This window comes from Musca autumnalis, unplaced genomic scaffold, assembly GCF_047663935.1.
Source record: "Musca autumnalis isolate F117 unplaced genomic scaffold, ASM4766393v1 scaffold_4, whole genome shotgun sequence".
NCBI classification, from domain to species: Eukaryota; Metazoa; Arthropoda; class Insecta; order Diptera; family Muscidae; genus Musca; species Musca autumnalis.
The window spans coordinates 90,800,171-90,816,476 of NW_027411977.1; the positions used below are offsets into that span (position 1 = coordinate 90,800,171).

At 34.3% G+C, this 16,306-nt stretch overlaps 1 protein-coding gene and 1 long non-coding RNA gene across 6 annotated transcripts in view; both read left to right on the top strand.

Moving 5' to 3' along the window:
- The window catches only part of Sarm (sterile alpha and armadillo motif), a 374,264-nt gene that overhangs the window by 5,157 nt on the left and 352,801 nt on the right, over positions 1-16,306 (top strand). The gene's annotated exons all lie outside the window — the stretch shown is intronic.
- Positions 9,386-14,589, top strand: LOC141402120 (uncharacterized). Its single transcript, XR_012412534.1, has 2 exons — positions 9,386-9,702; positions 11,173-14,589. It is a non-coding gene; the product is annotated as an uncharacterized lncRNA (long non-coding RNA).

Genomic DNA, 16,306 nt, shown 5'->3' on the forward strand with positions numbered 1-16,306 from the left:
GGTTTTATCCGAAATCAATTTCAGAGATCTGCATTTTGCGATTTACCTTGGGCCCACCTCTGAAATATACACTTGACATAATAGCCCACTGTGCCAAAACTATAAAAGATGGGCGGACGAAACTTGGCTTAAATTAAAGGCCTCTTGAATAGCTATCAGCCCATATATAGGTTTTATCCGAAATCAATTTCAGAGATCTGCATTTTTGCGATCTACCTTTTGCCCACCTATGAAAAAGACACTAAACAGAACAGCCCATTGTGCAAAAACTATAAAAGATGGGCGGACGAAACTTGGCTTAAATTAAAGGCCTCTTGAATAGCTATCAGCCCATATATAGGTTTTATCCGAAATCAATTTCAGAGATCTGCATTTTGCGATCTACCTTGGGCCCACCTATGAAATATATACTGAACATAATAGCCTACTGTTCCAAAACTATAAAAGATGGGCGGATGAAACTTGGCTTAAATTAAAGGCCTCTTGAGTAGCTATCAGCCCATATATAGGTTTTATCCGAAATCAATTTCAGAGATCTGCATTTTTGCGATCTACCTTGGGCCCACCTATGAAAAAGACACTAAACAGAACAGCCCATTGTGCAAAAACTATAAAAGATGGGCGGACGAAACTTGGCTTAAATTAAAGGCCTCTTGAATAGCTATCAGCCCATATATAGGTTTTATCCGAAATCAATTTCAGAGATCTGCATTTTTGCGATCTACCTTTTGCCCACCTATGAAAAAGACACTAAACAGAACAGCCCATTGTGCAAAAACTATAAAAGATGGGCGGACGAAACTTGGCTTAAATTAAAGGCCTCTTGAATAGCTATCAGCCCATATATAGGTTTTATCCGAAATCAATTTCAGAGATCTGCATTTTGCGATCTACCTTGGGCCCACCTATGAAATATATACTGAACATAATAGCCTACTGTTCCAAAACTATAAAAGATGGGCGGACGAAACTTGGCTTAAATTAAAGGCCTCTTGAGTAGCTATCAGCCCATATATAGGTTTTATCCGAAATCAATTTCAGAGATCTGCATTTTTGCGATCTACCTTGGGCCCACCTATGAAAAAGACACTAAACAGAACAGCCCATTGTGCAAAAACTATAAAAGATGGGCGGACGAAACTTGGCTTAAATTAAAGGCCTCTTGAATAGCTATCAGCCCATATATAGGTTTTATCCGAAATCAATTTCAGAGATCTGCATTTTTGCGATCTACCTTTTGCCCACCTATGAAAAAGACACTAAACAGAACAGCCCATTGTGCAAAAACTATAAAAGATGGGCGGACGAAACTTGGCTTAAATTAAAGGCCTCTTGAATAGCTATCAGCCCATATATAGGTTTTATCCGAAATCAATTTCAGAGATCTGCATTTTGCGATTTACCTTGGGCCCACCTCTGAAATATACACTTGACATAATAGCCCACTGTGCCAAAACTATAAAAGATGGGCGGACGAAACTTGGCTTGCATTAAAGGCCTCTTGAATAGCTATCAGCCCATATATAGGTTTTATCCGAAATCAATTTCAGAGATCTGCATTTTTGCGATCTACCTTTTGCCCACCTATGAAAAAGACACTAAACAGAACAGCCCATTGTGCAAAAACTATAAAAGATGGGCGGACGAAACTTGGCTTAAATTAAAGGCCTCTTGAATAGCTATCAGCCCATATATAGGTTTTATCCGAAATCAATTTCAGAGATCTGCATTTTTGCGATCTACCTTTTGCCCACCTATGAAAAAGACACTAAACAGAACAGCCCATTGTGCAAAAACTATAAAAGATGGGCGGACGAAACTTGGCTTAAATTAAAGGCCTCTTGAATAGCTATCAGCCCATATATAGGTTTTATCCGAAATCAATTTCAGAGATCTGCATTTTGCGATCTACCTTGGGCCCACCTATGAAATATATACTGAACATAATAGCCTACTGTTCCAAAACTATAAAAGATGGGCGGACGAAACTTGGCTTAAATTAAAGGCCTCTTGAGTAGCTATCAGCTCATATATAGGTTTTATCCGAAATCAATTTCAGAGATCTGCATTTTTGCGATCTACCTTGGGCCCACCTATGAAAAAGACACTAAACAGAACAGCCCATTGTGCAAAAACTATAAAAGATGGGCGGACGAAACTTGGCTTAAATTAAAGGCCTCTTGAATAGCTATCAGCCCATATATAGGTTTTATCCGAAATCAATTTCAGAGATCTGCATTTTTGCGATCTACCTTTTGCCCACCTATGAAAAAGACACTAAACAGAACAGCCCATTGTGCAAAAACTATAAAAGATGGGCGGACGAAACTTGGCTTAAATTAAAGGCCTCTTGAATAGCTATCAGCCCATATATAGGTTTTATCCGAAATCAATTTCAGAGATCTGCATTTTGCGATCTACCTTGGGCCCACCTATGAAATATATACTGAACATAATAGCCTACTGTTCCAAAACTATAAAAGATGGGCGGACGAAACTTGGCTTAAATTAAAGGCCTCTTGAGTAGCTATCAGCTCATATATAGGTTTTATCCGAAATCAATTTCAGAGATCTGCATTTTGCGATCTACCTTGGGCCCACCTATGAAATATATACTGAACATAATAGCCCATTGTGCAAAAACTATAAAAGATGGGCGGACGAAACTTGGCTTAAATTAAAGGCCTCTTGAGTAGCTATCAGCCCATATATAGGTTTTATCCGAAATCAATTTCAGAGATCTGCATTTTTGCGATCTACCTTGGGCCCACCTATGAAAAAGACACTAAACAGAACAGCCCATTGTGCAAAAACTATAAAAGATGGGCGGACGAAACTTGGCTTAAATTAAAGGCCTCTTGAATAGCTATCAGCCAATATATAGATTTTATCCGAAATCAATTTCAGAGATCTGCATTTTGCGATTTACCTTGGGCCCACCTCTGAAATATACACTTGACATAATAGCCCACTGTGCCAAAACTATAAAAGATGGGCGGACGAAACTTGGCTTAAATTAAAGGTCTCTTGAATAGCTATCAGCCAATATATAGATTTTATCCGAAATCAATTTCAGAGATCTGCATTTTGCGATCTACCTTGGGCCCACCTATGAAATATATACTGAACATAATAGCCTACTGTTCCAAAACTATAAAAGATGGGCGGACGAAACTTGGCTTAAATTAAAGGCCTCTTGAGTAGCTATCAGCCCATATATAGGTTTTATCCGAAATCAATTTCAGAGATCTGCATTTTTGCGATCTACCTTGGGCCCACCTATGAAAAAGACACTAAACAGAACAGCCCATTGTGCAAAAACTATAAAAGATGGGCGGACGAAACTTGGCTTAAATTAAAGGCCTCTTGAATAGCTATCAGCCCATATATAGGTTTTATCCGAAATCAATTTCAGAGATCTGCATTTTGCGATTTACCTTGGGCCCACCTCTGAAATATACACTTGACATAATAGCCCACTGTGCCAAAACTATAAAAGATGGGCGGACGAAACTTGGCTTAAATTAAAGGCCTCTTGAATAGCTATCAGCCAATATATAGATTTTATCCGAAATCAATTTCAGAGATCTGCATTTTTGCGATCTACCTTGGGCCCACCTATGAAAAAGACACTAAACAGAACAGCCCATTGTGCAAAAACTATAAAAGATGGGCGGACGAAACTTGGCTTAAATTAAAGGCCTCTTGAATAGCTATCAGCCTATATATAGGTTTTATCCGAAATCAATTTCAGAGATCTGCATTTTGCGATCTACCTTGGGCCCACCTATGAAATATATACTGAACATAATAGCCCACTGTTCCAAAACTATAAAAGATGGGCGGACGAAACTTGGCTTAAATTAAAGGCCTCTTGAATAGCTATCAGCCCATATATAGGTTTTATCCGAAATCAATTTCAGAGATCTGCATTTTTGCGATCTACCTTGGGCCCACCTATGAAAAAGACACTAAACAGAACAGCCCATTGTGCAAAAACTATAAAAGATGGGCGGACGAAACTTGGCTTAAATTAAAGGCCTCTTGAATAGCTATCAGCCAATATATAGATTTTATCCGAAATCAATTTCAGAGATCTGCGTTTTGCGATTTACCTTAGGGCCCACCTATGAAAAAGACACTAAACAGAACAGCCCATTGTGCAAAAACTATAAAAGATGGGCGGACGAAACTTGGCTTAAATTAAAGGCCTCTTGAATAGCTATCAGCCAATATATAGATTTTATCCGAAATCAATTTCAGAGATCTGCGTTTTGCGATTTACCTTAGGGCCCACCTATGAAAAAGACACTAAACAGAACAGCCCATTGTGCAAAAACTATAAAAGATGGGCGGACGAAACTTGGCTTAAATTAAAGGCCTCTTGAATAGCTATCAGCCCATATATAGGTTTTATCCGAAATCAATTTCAGAGATCTGCATTTTTGCGATCTACCTTGGGCCCACCTATGAAAAAGACACTAAACAGAACAGCCCATTGTGCAAAAACTATAAAAGATGGGCGGACGAAACTTGGCTTAAATTAAAGGCCTCTTGAATAGCTATCAGCCTATATATAGGTTTTATCCGAAATCAATTTCAGAGATCTGCATTTTGCGATCTACCTTGGGCCCACCTATGAAATATATACTGAACATAATAGCCCACTGTTCCAAAACTATAAAAGATGGGCGGACGAAACTTGGCTTAAATTAAAGGCCTCTTGAATAGCTATCAGCCCATATATAGGTTTTATCCGAAATCAATTTCAGAGATCTGCATTTTTGCGATCTACCTTGGGCCCACCTATGAAAAAGACACTAAACAGAACAGCCCATTGTGCAAAAACTATAAAAGATGGGCGGACGAAACTTGGCTTAAATTAAAGGCCTCTTGAATAGCTATCAGCCAATATATAGATTTTATCCGAAATCAATTTCAGAGATCTGCGTTTTGCGATTTACCTTAGGGCCCACCTATGAAAAAGACACTAAACAGAACAGCCCATTGTGCAAAAACTATAAAAGATGGGCGGACGAAACTTGGCTTAAATTAAAGGCCTCTTGAATAGCTATCAGCCCATATATAGGTTTTATCCGAAATCAATTTCAGAGATCTGCATTTTGCGATTTACATTGGGCCCACCTATGAAAAAGACACTAAACAGAACAGCCCATTGTGCAAAAACTATAAAAGATGGGCGGACGAAACTTGGCTTAAATTAAAGGCCTCTTGAATAGCTATCAGCCCATATATAGGTTTTATCCGAAATCAATTTCAGAGATCTGCATTTTGCGATTTACCTTGGGCCCACCTCTGAAATATACACTTGACATAATAGCCCACTGTGCCAAAACTATAAAAGATGGGCGGACGAAACTTGGCTTAAATTAAAGGCCTCTTGAATAGCTATCAGCCCATATATAGGTTTTATCCGAAATCAATTTCAGAGATCTGCATTTTGCGATCTACCTTGGGCCCACCTATGAAATATATACTGAACATAATAGCCCACTGTTAAAAAACTATAAAAGATGGGCGGACGAAATATGGCTTAAATTAAAGGCCTCTTGAATAGCTATTAGCCCATATATAGGTTTTATCCGAAATCAATTTCAGAGATCTGCATTTTTGCGATCTACCTTGGGCCCACCTATGAAAAAGACACTAAACAGAACAGCCCATTGTGCAAAAACTATAAAAGATGGGCGGACGAAACTTGGCTTAAAATTAAAGGCCTCTTGAATAGCTATCAGCCCATATATAGGTTTTATCCGAAATCAATTTCAGAGATCTGCATTTTGCGATCTACCATGGGCCCACCTATGAAATATATACTGAACATAATAGCCCACTGTTAAAAAACTATAAAAGATGGGCGGACGAAATATGGCTTAAATTAAAGGCCTCTTGAATAGCTATTAGCTCATATATAGGTTTTATCCGAAATCAATTTCAGAGATCTGCATTTTTGCGATCTACCTTGGGCCCACCTATGAAAAAGACACTAAACAGAACAGCCCATTGTGCAAAAACTATAAAAGATGGGCGGACGAAACTTGGCTTAAAATTAAAGGCCTCTTGAATAGCTATCAGCCCATATATAGGTTTTATCCGAAATCAATTTCAGAGATCTGCATTTTGCGATCTACCATGGGCCCACCTATGAAATATATACTGAACATAATAGCCCACTGTTAAAAAACTATAAAAGATGGGCGGACGAAATATGGCTTAAATTAAAGGCCTCTTGAATAGCTATCAGCCCATATATAGGTTTTATCCGAAATCAATTTCAGAGATCTGCATTTTTGCGATCTACCTTTTGCCCACCTATGAAAAAGACACTAAACAGAACAGCCCATTGTGCAAAAACTATAAAAGATGGGCGGACGAAACTTGGCTTAAATTAAAGGCCTCTTGAATAGCTATCAGCCCATATATAGGTTTTATCCGAAATCAATTTCAGAGATCTGCATTTTGCGATCTACCTTGGGCCCACCTATGAAATATATACTGAACATAATAGCCCACTGTTCCAAAACTATAAAAGATGGGCGGACGAAACTTGGCTTAAATTAAAGGCCCCTTGAATAGCTATCAGCCAATATATAGATTTTATCCGAAATCTAAATCGCTAAGAAAACCTTTTTGTTTCATAGAACTCTTAGAGTGGATACTTTTCACTGTGAGGTAAAAATCGATGTTTTTAGCAATTTTAATTTTTTATCTAAATTTAAATGAATTTCATTAATTTTATAATATTTAAGTAAAGAAACTAATATAAAAATAATAATCAAATAAAAAAAAGCTCTTGGCAATCGCAGTTTTAATGAAAGAAACTGAAGTGGATACTTTTGACTGTGATTCACCTTACAGTGACTATCATAAAAAATCATGCAACCTGAAGTAAAAATGTAAACGTTGATAACTTTGAAACAAGTTGAGATTTTTAACAAGTCAAACAATGATTTGTAGGCCGAAGAGTTGTCTTTAAGATGACATACAAAAATATTCCGTTTCTAGTACCTTATACTAAAATGTTACCGAAAAGTAAAGAACGGTCTTTTTTAATGTGAGCACCGCAATAATCGATTAACAGTCTCTATATATTTTTGCATGTTAACCCCTCGGTTTTTTAATTGAGAAAATACTTCTGCTACGTTCTGACAAGTTCTTGAAATTATATGAATATAATATTATAATAATGAAATTTATATGACATATCTAGTTTATTTAATCAGAAGTCGAAAATTACAAAAAAAGTCGATTTTTCAATTGCTTGCATTTTACAAGCATGAAATTATATGTAATAATAAAAAATTGGATAACAAAAAAATATTTGAAAAAAAAAAAAATATTTGACAATACCAGAGATTTTGTTAGTTGACGTTGAACCATCGTAACTTTAAGAGGTAACAAGTCAGTTTAATAGATTACTGTGTATTAGATATTTTAAAAAATGGACAAAAAAGTGCTAGTGTTTTCAAATTTTTCAAAAGTGTACTTTCTAAAAAAAAGGAGGACGGTTATACAATAAATAACTTTTTAAATTGGACGAACAATGACATATATACAGATTTTTTTGAAAAACTAAACCAACTGGAAATTTTATTTTGCTTAAAACTTACGGCAAACAATTTGAATCAAAGGAAGCGAGCTTATGCTAGATTTAAAGCGGTGGTAAGTAGTAATTTGGTATGTGATGGAAACCAATTAGTTTAGATTTGTCAAATCGAGATTGTACTTTAGGTACATATATAACTTTTAGACCTTTTTTAAAAATAAAAAGCCGTGTAGGCTACGTTAGTAGTGTGTCCGCTAGTCAAAATAATTTTTATCTTAACGTAAATACAGTTTTCCAAGTTAATGTTTTCGAATCCAGAAAACAAACATTTTTCTGTATTAATTTATGAAAATTTACTGATAATTGTGATAAAAATGTCTTGGTTTTTGCAAAAATCAGTTGGACGACATATTTTAGGCATAAAGAAAAAATTGACCCACGTAGTCCAACAAAAACAACGAAAACCAATAACTACATGTAAAGCAAGTTGTCAAATAATGTTTTCGAAACGTAATAGAGGTTCCAAAATGCCAAGTATTTTTGGAAAATACTTGAAAACAGGGATTAACTACTAACAAGTATCAAAAACAGTAGACATCGAATATCTGGGGGTTACCATATGGATTAAACCGGGAATATCTGAAAACTTAGACCTTCAATAAGTTTCTTAAGTTCACTAGGATGTATTGCCATCAACTAAAATAAATAATAACTTTAGAATTATTAGATCAGGATTGGCAACCTTCCAACCAAAAAGCTACCAGATTATATAAACAGTAAATGAGACCATTTGAATCCATAACCAGGAATTAAATTTTGTCTATTAAACTCAAATTAAATTAAGGACAAAGGGAATTCTTCAAAACAAACCATAAAGGTACAAAAATCGCTTAGAAATCAATATGCAAGACCTTGTCAATCTATACTGATTTTATAATAGACATTCCGATTTTCGTAAATTAATACGGAAAAATGTCACATTTCTTTGTTTCGAATACATTTACTGGACAAACTACATTGAGTCACAGTGAAAAGTATCCACTTCAGTTTCTTTCAGTAAAACTGCTATTGCGAAGAGATAATTAATGATATCGATTTGAATAATTTTTATATTTTTACATTAGAGTCTTGACCTAAATATTATAAAATAAAATTAATGAAATTCTGGTAAATTTAGATAAAAAATTGTACATCGATTTTTACCTCACAGTGAAAAGTATCCACTCTAAGAGTTTTATGAAACAAAAAGGTTTTCTTAGCGATTTAGCACTTGGCATGACGTCCTTTGTTATCCTTTACCATTTTTAGCCATTTTGTCAAAGATTTAACTAAATTGTCGGTGAAGGATATCTGAATTTTCCGCCATTGTTCTTACATGGCAGTTTTCAGGGTTCCTACACTTTTGATGTTATGACTTCTTATATTTGTCTCCAAAATACTCCATAAATTGCCTTTAGGATTCATATCCGGGGATCGGGGAGGTGTTTAAATCACTTTTTGACAGTTACATGGCATCCATTATCGAAAAATGTGTGATTTGTGCTTGGGGTCATTTTTTGATAAAATTTGAATGTTGTCCTAAATCCGAACAAACAAATATAAGAAGTCATAACATCAAAAGTGTAGGAACCCTGAAAACTGCCTTGTAAGAACAATGGGGGAAAATTCAGATATCCTTCACCGAAAACTTAGTTAAAAAGTCCCGGTCCACACTAGGGTGAATTTCATTTAAAAATTTCATGAAATTAGGTGTTCTTAGGTCGAATTCCCTACTACAACAATTTCATAATTTTACTCTACTATGGAACTCGACCTAGAGACGCATAATTTCATATCAAAATTTCAGTGAAATAACTCTAGTGTGCACCGGGACTAAGAAATCCTTTTTGTTTCATAAAACTTTTAGAGTGGATACTTTTCCCTGTGAGGTAAAAATCGATGTTGTTTTACAATTTTTAATTTTTTTATCTAAATTTATTAGAATTTCGTTAATTTTATTTTATAATATTCAGGTCAAGACACTAATGTAAAAATATAAAAATTATTCAAATGGATATCATTTGGTCTGTTCCTTTACTTCAGAAAATGGTAAAACCGGCAAAAGTAGCAAAAGTTGTAAACTGCTCCCATATACAGTCAACCAAAAAAGTCTACATACACCCTATAAATCTCGGGTTTTAAGGGTAAGGAAGCATTTTTATGAAAATCCAAATACACAGTTCTATTTCATATCCCTAATAAACAATATAACATATAACAGAAATATATTCCATAATACGAATAACGGTAAATTCTATAAAAATTAAAAAAATAATAGGGAAAAAGTGTACATACACCCAATGAAATATTAAGATTACCGTAAAATTTAGGGAATAAGCAATACAAATTTGACATTTTATTGCTTTATCGAATGTCTCTGGTTGTCTATGATATATTTTAGAAAAAATAGGAACATATTTGTGCTTTAATTGACGTTATTTAAGGTCAGACTTCGCGTATAGCTCGTTAAGGCGGACCCTTGCAGATATATTGGAGTTTTTCAGTCTGGTAGTTTATGAAACCCCAGGAAATGCAGTGGGACTAATTATTTTGAGATCCTAGAGCGCTTTGAAGTTGTTGTTATGGATAATATATGCTCCTGAGCTTCGCTAAATATGCAAATTACTGCGATTTTTATAAATTTTATAGTTTTCCCAGCATTCCAAGGGGAAAATTACATACAGAAGCCTTCGAATTACCTTGTAATATGGTCTGGTACAATCCTCGAGCATCCATTGAATAAGCAATGTAAAAGTATCGGACATTTATAGCGCATCAAGTGACCACAACGATCATAATACGAGAGCATACTAGTTAACAGTGCAAATTTCATACAAATTGCATGCATTCTTTGGTGGTGCTTTTATTTTGATACTTTGGAAACTTTAGGAACGGGTTTGTATAATAATGTTGTACATTTCTGATTGAGTTAAGGTCCAAAAATGTATTACAAGGTAATTCCAAGGTTCTTGCTTGTACTTTGACCCTTGGAATGCTGTGAAAACTATAAAATTTATGAAAAACTCAGGAATTCGCATATTTAGCGAAGCTCGGGAGCATATATTATCCATAAGAACAACTTCAAAGCGCTCTAGGATCTCAAAATAATTAATCCCACTGTATTTCCTGGGGTTTTATAAAGTACCAGACTGAAAAACTCAAAGATATCTGCAAGGGTCCGCCTTAACGAGCTATACGCGAAGTCTGACCTTAAATAACGTCAATTAAAGCACAAATATGTTCCTGTTTTGTCTAAAATATATCATAGACAACCAGAGACATTCGATAAAGCAATAAAATGTAAAATTTGTATTGCTTATTCCATAAAATTTACGGTAATCTTAATATTTCATTGGGTGTATGTACACTTTTTCCCTATTATTTTTTTAATTTTTATAGAATTTACCGTTATTCGTATTATGGAATATATTTCTGTTATATGTTATATTGTTTATTAGGGATATGAAATAGAACTATGTACTTGGATTTTCATAAAAATGCTTCCTTACCCTTAAAACCCGAGATTTATAGGGTGTATGTAGACTTTTTTGGTTGACTGTACATAGTTTGTATTGTGCCTGAAGTAAAGGAACGCTTTTCGAGTAAAAAGTGGTAAAACTTGAAGATTCTTGAACGTAAAGGAACAGGGCTATTAATTATCTTTTCGCAATAGCAGTTTTACTGAAAAAGACTAAAGTGGATACTTTTTACTGTGATTCACTGTATGTCTATCCTGTTGACATTCTTCCGCACTGTAGAAGTTGATATTTGCTTTTATAAACATATTTTATGTGGTTTTTATGTGTAATAGGACTCCTTGGAAATATCTTTGGAAAAGTTGTTGGAGAACACCGAAGTAAGATGCAAATTCAAAATTCCAAATTTGGTATCATCGATGGAATCCATTTTAAACATACAATTCCAAACGTTAACATCCCCAGTCAATGATATAAATGATGATTTTCAAAAAGACCTACAAATTATACCAGCCCCCAACACTGTTTTGCCGGAAAAAAGTTCTGAATATAAGTGCCCAGAAAATAAATTTGTTAAACTTTTAGACATACAAGATTTAGAATCCGAATCCATACAGTTGTGTACCTCACAAACATTTTGTAACAACGTATCTATAACATCAACGAGAGTCGAAGATATTACGATTTCTAGATATTCAAAATGTTTTAATAGTCATATATCTGAAATTTCTTATGATCAAATTAACTTATCCATGTCAAATATTAATAATAGCAACTGTAAATCTCCAACCAAATCATCAAATCCCATTCAATTAGAAGAACCTTTTAATATCCTAAAAGAAGATAAGCTTTATATGCCGTTAACATTAAATAGATGTATAGAAGTTACCCAACAATTTGAGTTGTCCACTACACATATTAATAACAACAGCCCCGAATTCCCAATCAAATCACCAAATGGTATTGAACCAGAGGAACAGTTTAACATACCAGCCCCCAACACTGTTTTGCCGGAAAAAAGTCCTGAATATAAGTGCCCAGAAAATAAATTTGTTAAACTTTTAGCCATACAAGATTTAGAATCCGAATCCATACAGTTTTGTACCTCACAAACAATTTTTAACAACGTATCTATAACATCAACGAGAGTCGTAAATAATACAGAAGATATTACGATTTCTAGATATTCAAAATGTTTAAATAGTCATATATCTGAAATTTCTTATGATCAAATTGACTTATCCATGTCAAATATTAATAATAGCAACTGTAAATCTCCAACCAAATCATCAAATCCCATTCAATTAGAAGAACCTTTTAATATCCTAAAAGAAGATAAGCTTTATATGCCGTTAACATTAAATAGATGTATAGAAGTTACCCAACAATTTGAGTTGTCCACTACACATATTAATAACAACAGCCCCGAATTCCCAATCAAATCACCAAATGGTATTGAACCAGAGGAACAGTTTAACATACCAAAAGAAGATAACAATTCCAGAATATCAGATGATTTAAATTACCTTTTACCTGTATCGCTATTTGATCAATTTGACTTATCTATGCAAAATTTTACTAACAATAGCCATGCACATCAAATTACACCTTCAGTAAATATCCAAAATTCTGGACCAAATGATTTTGTTATTACTGATGTCGTCATTATTCCTCCAATAAAATCATTCAATCAAATTCAGTCAACGGAATCTGAATTTGTCACACCATACAGTACCGATAATAGCCCAGCATATCCAAAGAAATCAATAAAAGATTCTTTGAATAAATCAAAAGAGGAGCAATGTGTTCTGCACAAGACCATAGATGTTTCTGATTCAGCAGACACCACCCTTAATGACTATGTGCCTCTGAGAAAGAAAACTCTGGTATCCAAACAACCTAATAGGAAGGTTAAAATAAAAAAAGGCGTATCTAAGTCGGTAAAATCGAAAAAAATACCATTTAAACAATACGGCGAATTTACACTAACTAAGGCCGAAATTCTATTTATACAGGACCTCCTATCTTCAAAACAAAAGAATTTTTTTGCGTATTTAGAGGATATCATTCGGGAAAAATTTCAGGCCATAAATAATGTGTGCGGAATAAATTTTTATTCATTTTACCCCATTAATGCATTGGAAGACAAAAAACCAATAACGTTCTACGCAAGATGCGTATATTTCATGCATGGCTGCGGGAAATATAAATTTATTATAAATTGTTTTGAAGATAATAATATAGTATATATCTATGGGACTAAAGGAGAGCCATGTCATCCAAATTTTATAAAAGCACACCAAACTAGAGGAGTTAGTCGGAAAGTTGCAAAAAATGAAATCAGAAATATGCCAGCTTCGGTTTGGAGGAACCGAAAACTCAATCGGCGGAGTACAGCACTCCAGGAAGTTGGCAACAATCAACGAATTCCTTCAAAGGCAGCTGCGAGAAAAATAAAATCAGAAGCTAACCATGACATGTATAGGGATAATGACAGTTTTATAGATTTGCTACAAAATGTATATGGAAAAAGATTGGAAAAACTATATACAAGAAGTTTCAATTCCTCAAAAAATTTATTTATACGCCTATAAGCATTTGAATCTTTTACAGGCGGATAAATTCCGCTTGTTAAAATCTAGTAGAAATACTCTTTTCATGGACTCCACCGGTAGAATAGTAAACAAATTCGACGAGTCATCGAAAAGAGTACTTTTATACTCCATTATCGCTCACATTCGTATTGACCCTAATAAAGAAGGTGTACTCTATCCAGTGGCAGAGGCCTTATTGTGCAGACACTACTCCAATAACATACTTTGCTTTCTGTTGTCTCTTAAGACGTACTGCTTAGAAAATGGTCTAACTTGGCCCATTACAAAAAGAGTATGCTCTGACTGGAGTATACCGCAAATTACGGCTGTAATACAAGCATTTAATGCGGATTTAAGGCAATTTTCTATTCTGGACTACGTAAGCGACTGCTACAAAGTTTACCAAAATCATGAAAATCCTAAATTCGTTATAATTCAATTGTGCTGCGCACATTTTATGCGCATTGTAGTAAAAGACTTAGAAGCAATAAATGCCGAAAAAGGGGTTTGCGAATTTTTACGTTGGCAGATGTGGGTGGGTATTAATATTAGTGACTCGACAGAATTGTTTCGTTGGGTCAAACATGTGTTAACAATTGTGTGCTCTCCAACAAAAAGTACGTCAGTAACAGAGTCCTTCAGAAATATTAAGAGCACTTCTCCTGAAATGGATGAAGTACTAGTTACAAAAGATGTTGACGATGACGACGATGAGGTTGAATATGATTCTGAGAGGTCTCCAAATTATAAGAAAAGTCCGTATTACACAAGAGCGAACAAAATTTTATGTAGTGTAAAAAGTAATTTAGAATTCGATGGAGAAAAAAATATTTATTATTCAGAAGCTTTTGCTTCTATTTTTATAAAAAAGTATATACCGTATGCACCTTTATGGTCTAATATAATGGGAAAATTTATTGATTCGGAAAATACACGCGTTGCTAATAGCCCAGCTGAAGGGTATTTCAGCCATCTAAAAAACCAAATATTGCGTGGAAAAGCATATGTTCGCGCATCGGAATATGTGCGAGAATCATATATATATAAAAATGCAAAAACCAACGATATAGAAAATGCATGTCCAGACCTTTACAATAAAGATCCAAAAAGAAAAATTGTGAGGTTAGAACAAAATATTTGGGACCGAACGCCACGAAAAGAAAAAGAAAAAATTAGTCAGATGAGGGTATACGAAAACATTTTACATAACTATGAAAATATGTCTACTGAAATAGTAAAAACCCAAACAAATGACGAAGACAAAGATGTTCAGTGGTTAAGTGAAATGCTGTATCGTAAATATCAAAAACTTCCAAGGAAATGTAAGAGTTCAAGAAATTATATAATGTACCGATATTGCAATATTTACGACAAATTGAACACCGGGGAAATAATTGATAATAAAATAACATATGACGATTACACATCATTAGATAAAGCACAAACATTATATAATGTAATTGTTGACACATTTATTGCCATTTCGATTGCAAATAATGCATCTAGGTCCACATATTTTACGACATCCGTATTAGGAACCATGTTTTTCAAGGGTCAATTCAGTATTCCCGATATAAATAGTTATGAACGATTTTTCATTCCCATATTAGAAAATAACCACTTCACGTTAGTATATTTAGATGTTAGCAATAAGGACTTTTACTTTCTTGATCCTCAGGGAAAGGAAAATAATTACAAGGATAAATTTCAAATATTTCAAGACCAAATAAAGCAAGAAGGCTGGAAATTGAAGTATTTGGACCATGACGAGCAAAAAGACAATTACAATTGTGGGGTATTTGTTTGCCAGTTCGTGGAATCAATTGTTGCGAATAGGAGTTTGTTAAATCAGGAAGATCCAGATGAAAACAGGATATACATTAAAAAAGTATTGGCAGAGAATTCGGATAACAAAAGTACCTTTTGCCTACATTGTGGTTATAATTGTGATTCCAATGACGTAATTTGCAATGTATGTGGACTGCCCTGTTGTGATGGATGTCGGGAATATATATATACGAATACCGGGACTAATGCTTTTATATGCGGAATATGCTCTTACCAAAATACTTCCAAAGGATTTTGAATATTTCGTTACTATGGGTATTAACCTTGAATCTAAAAATATCATAATTCAAATAGCTTCGAAAATCCTGAAAGTTGAAATCGTCCCAATATGGTATGTCTTCTTCCTTCTACTAATGTTTTGATGTCCTCGTTTTGCCTCTATTCACAAAATTGTAAGAATGTCCGACAGCTAAAATTACACTTAAACCGGACTATATGCGTTTGAAAGTATAGGCAAAGTGGTGTATAATGTTATTTTTAATTTTTAGTTTTCTCAAACAAATTTCAAAGGTCAACATTTTTCAAACAACATATTTAAAATATTTGTACTCGTTGTACGATGCTTGTATTGGTGCCCATATATTTTTCATAATAACAATTACAGTCTCAGAGGGGAGAATAGATCCTGAGATACTCCTGTCAGTGTATACTTTATCAGCAGTTGGGCCAATATAGAGGTATGATCAGAGTCTTCGCAAAACTCAAAAAGGTGAATATTACTAAAACTACTTTAAGAATATCTATAAGCTTGGTGATTTGGTTTCCTTTTTTAAATGTATATA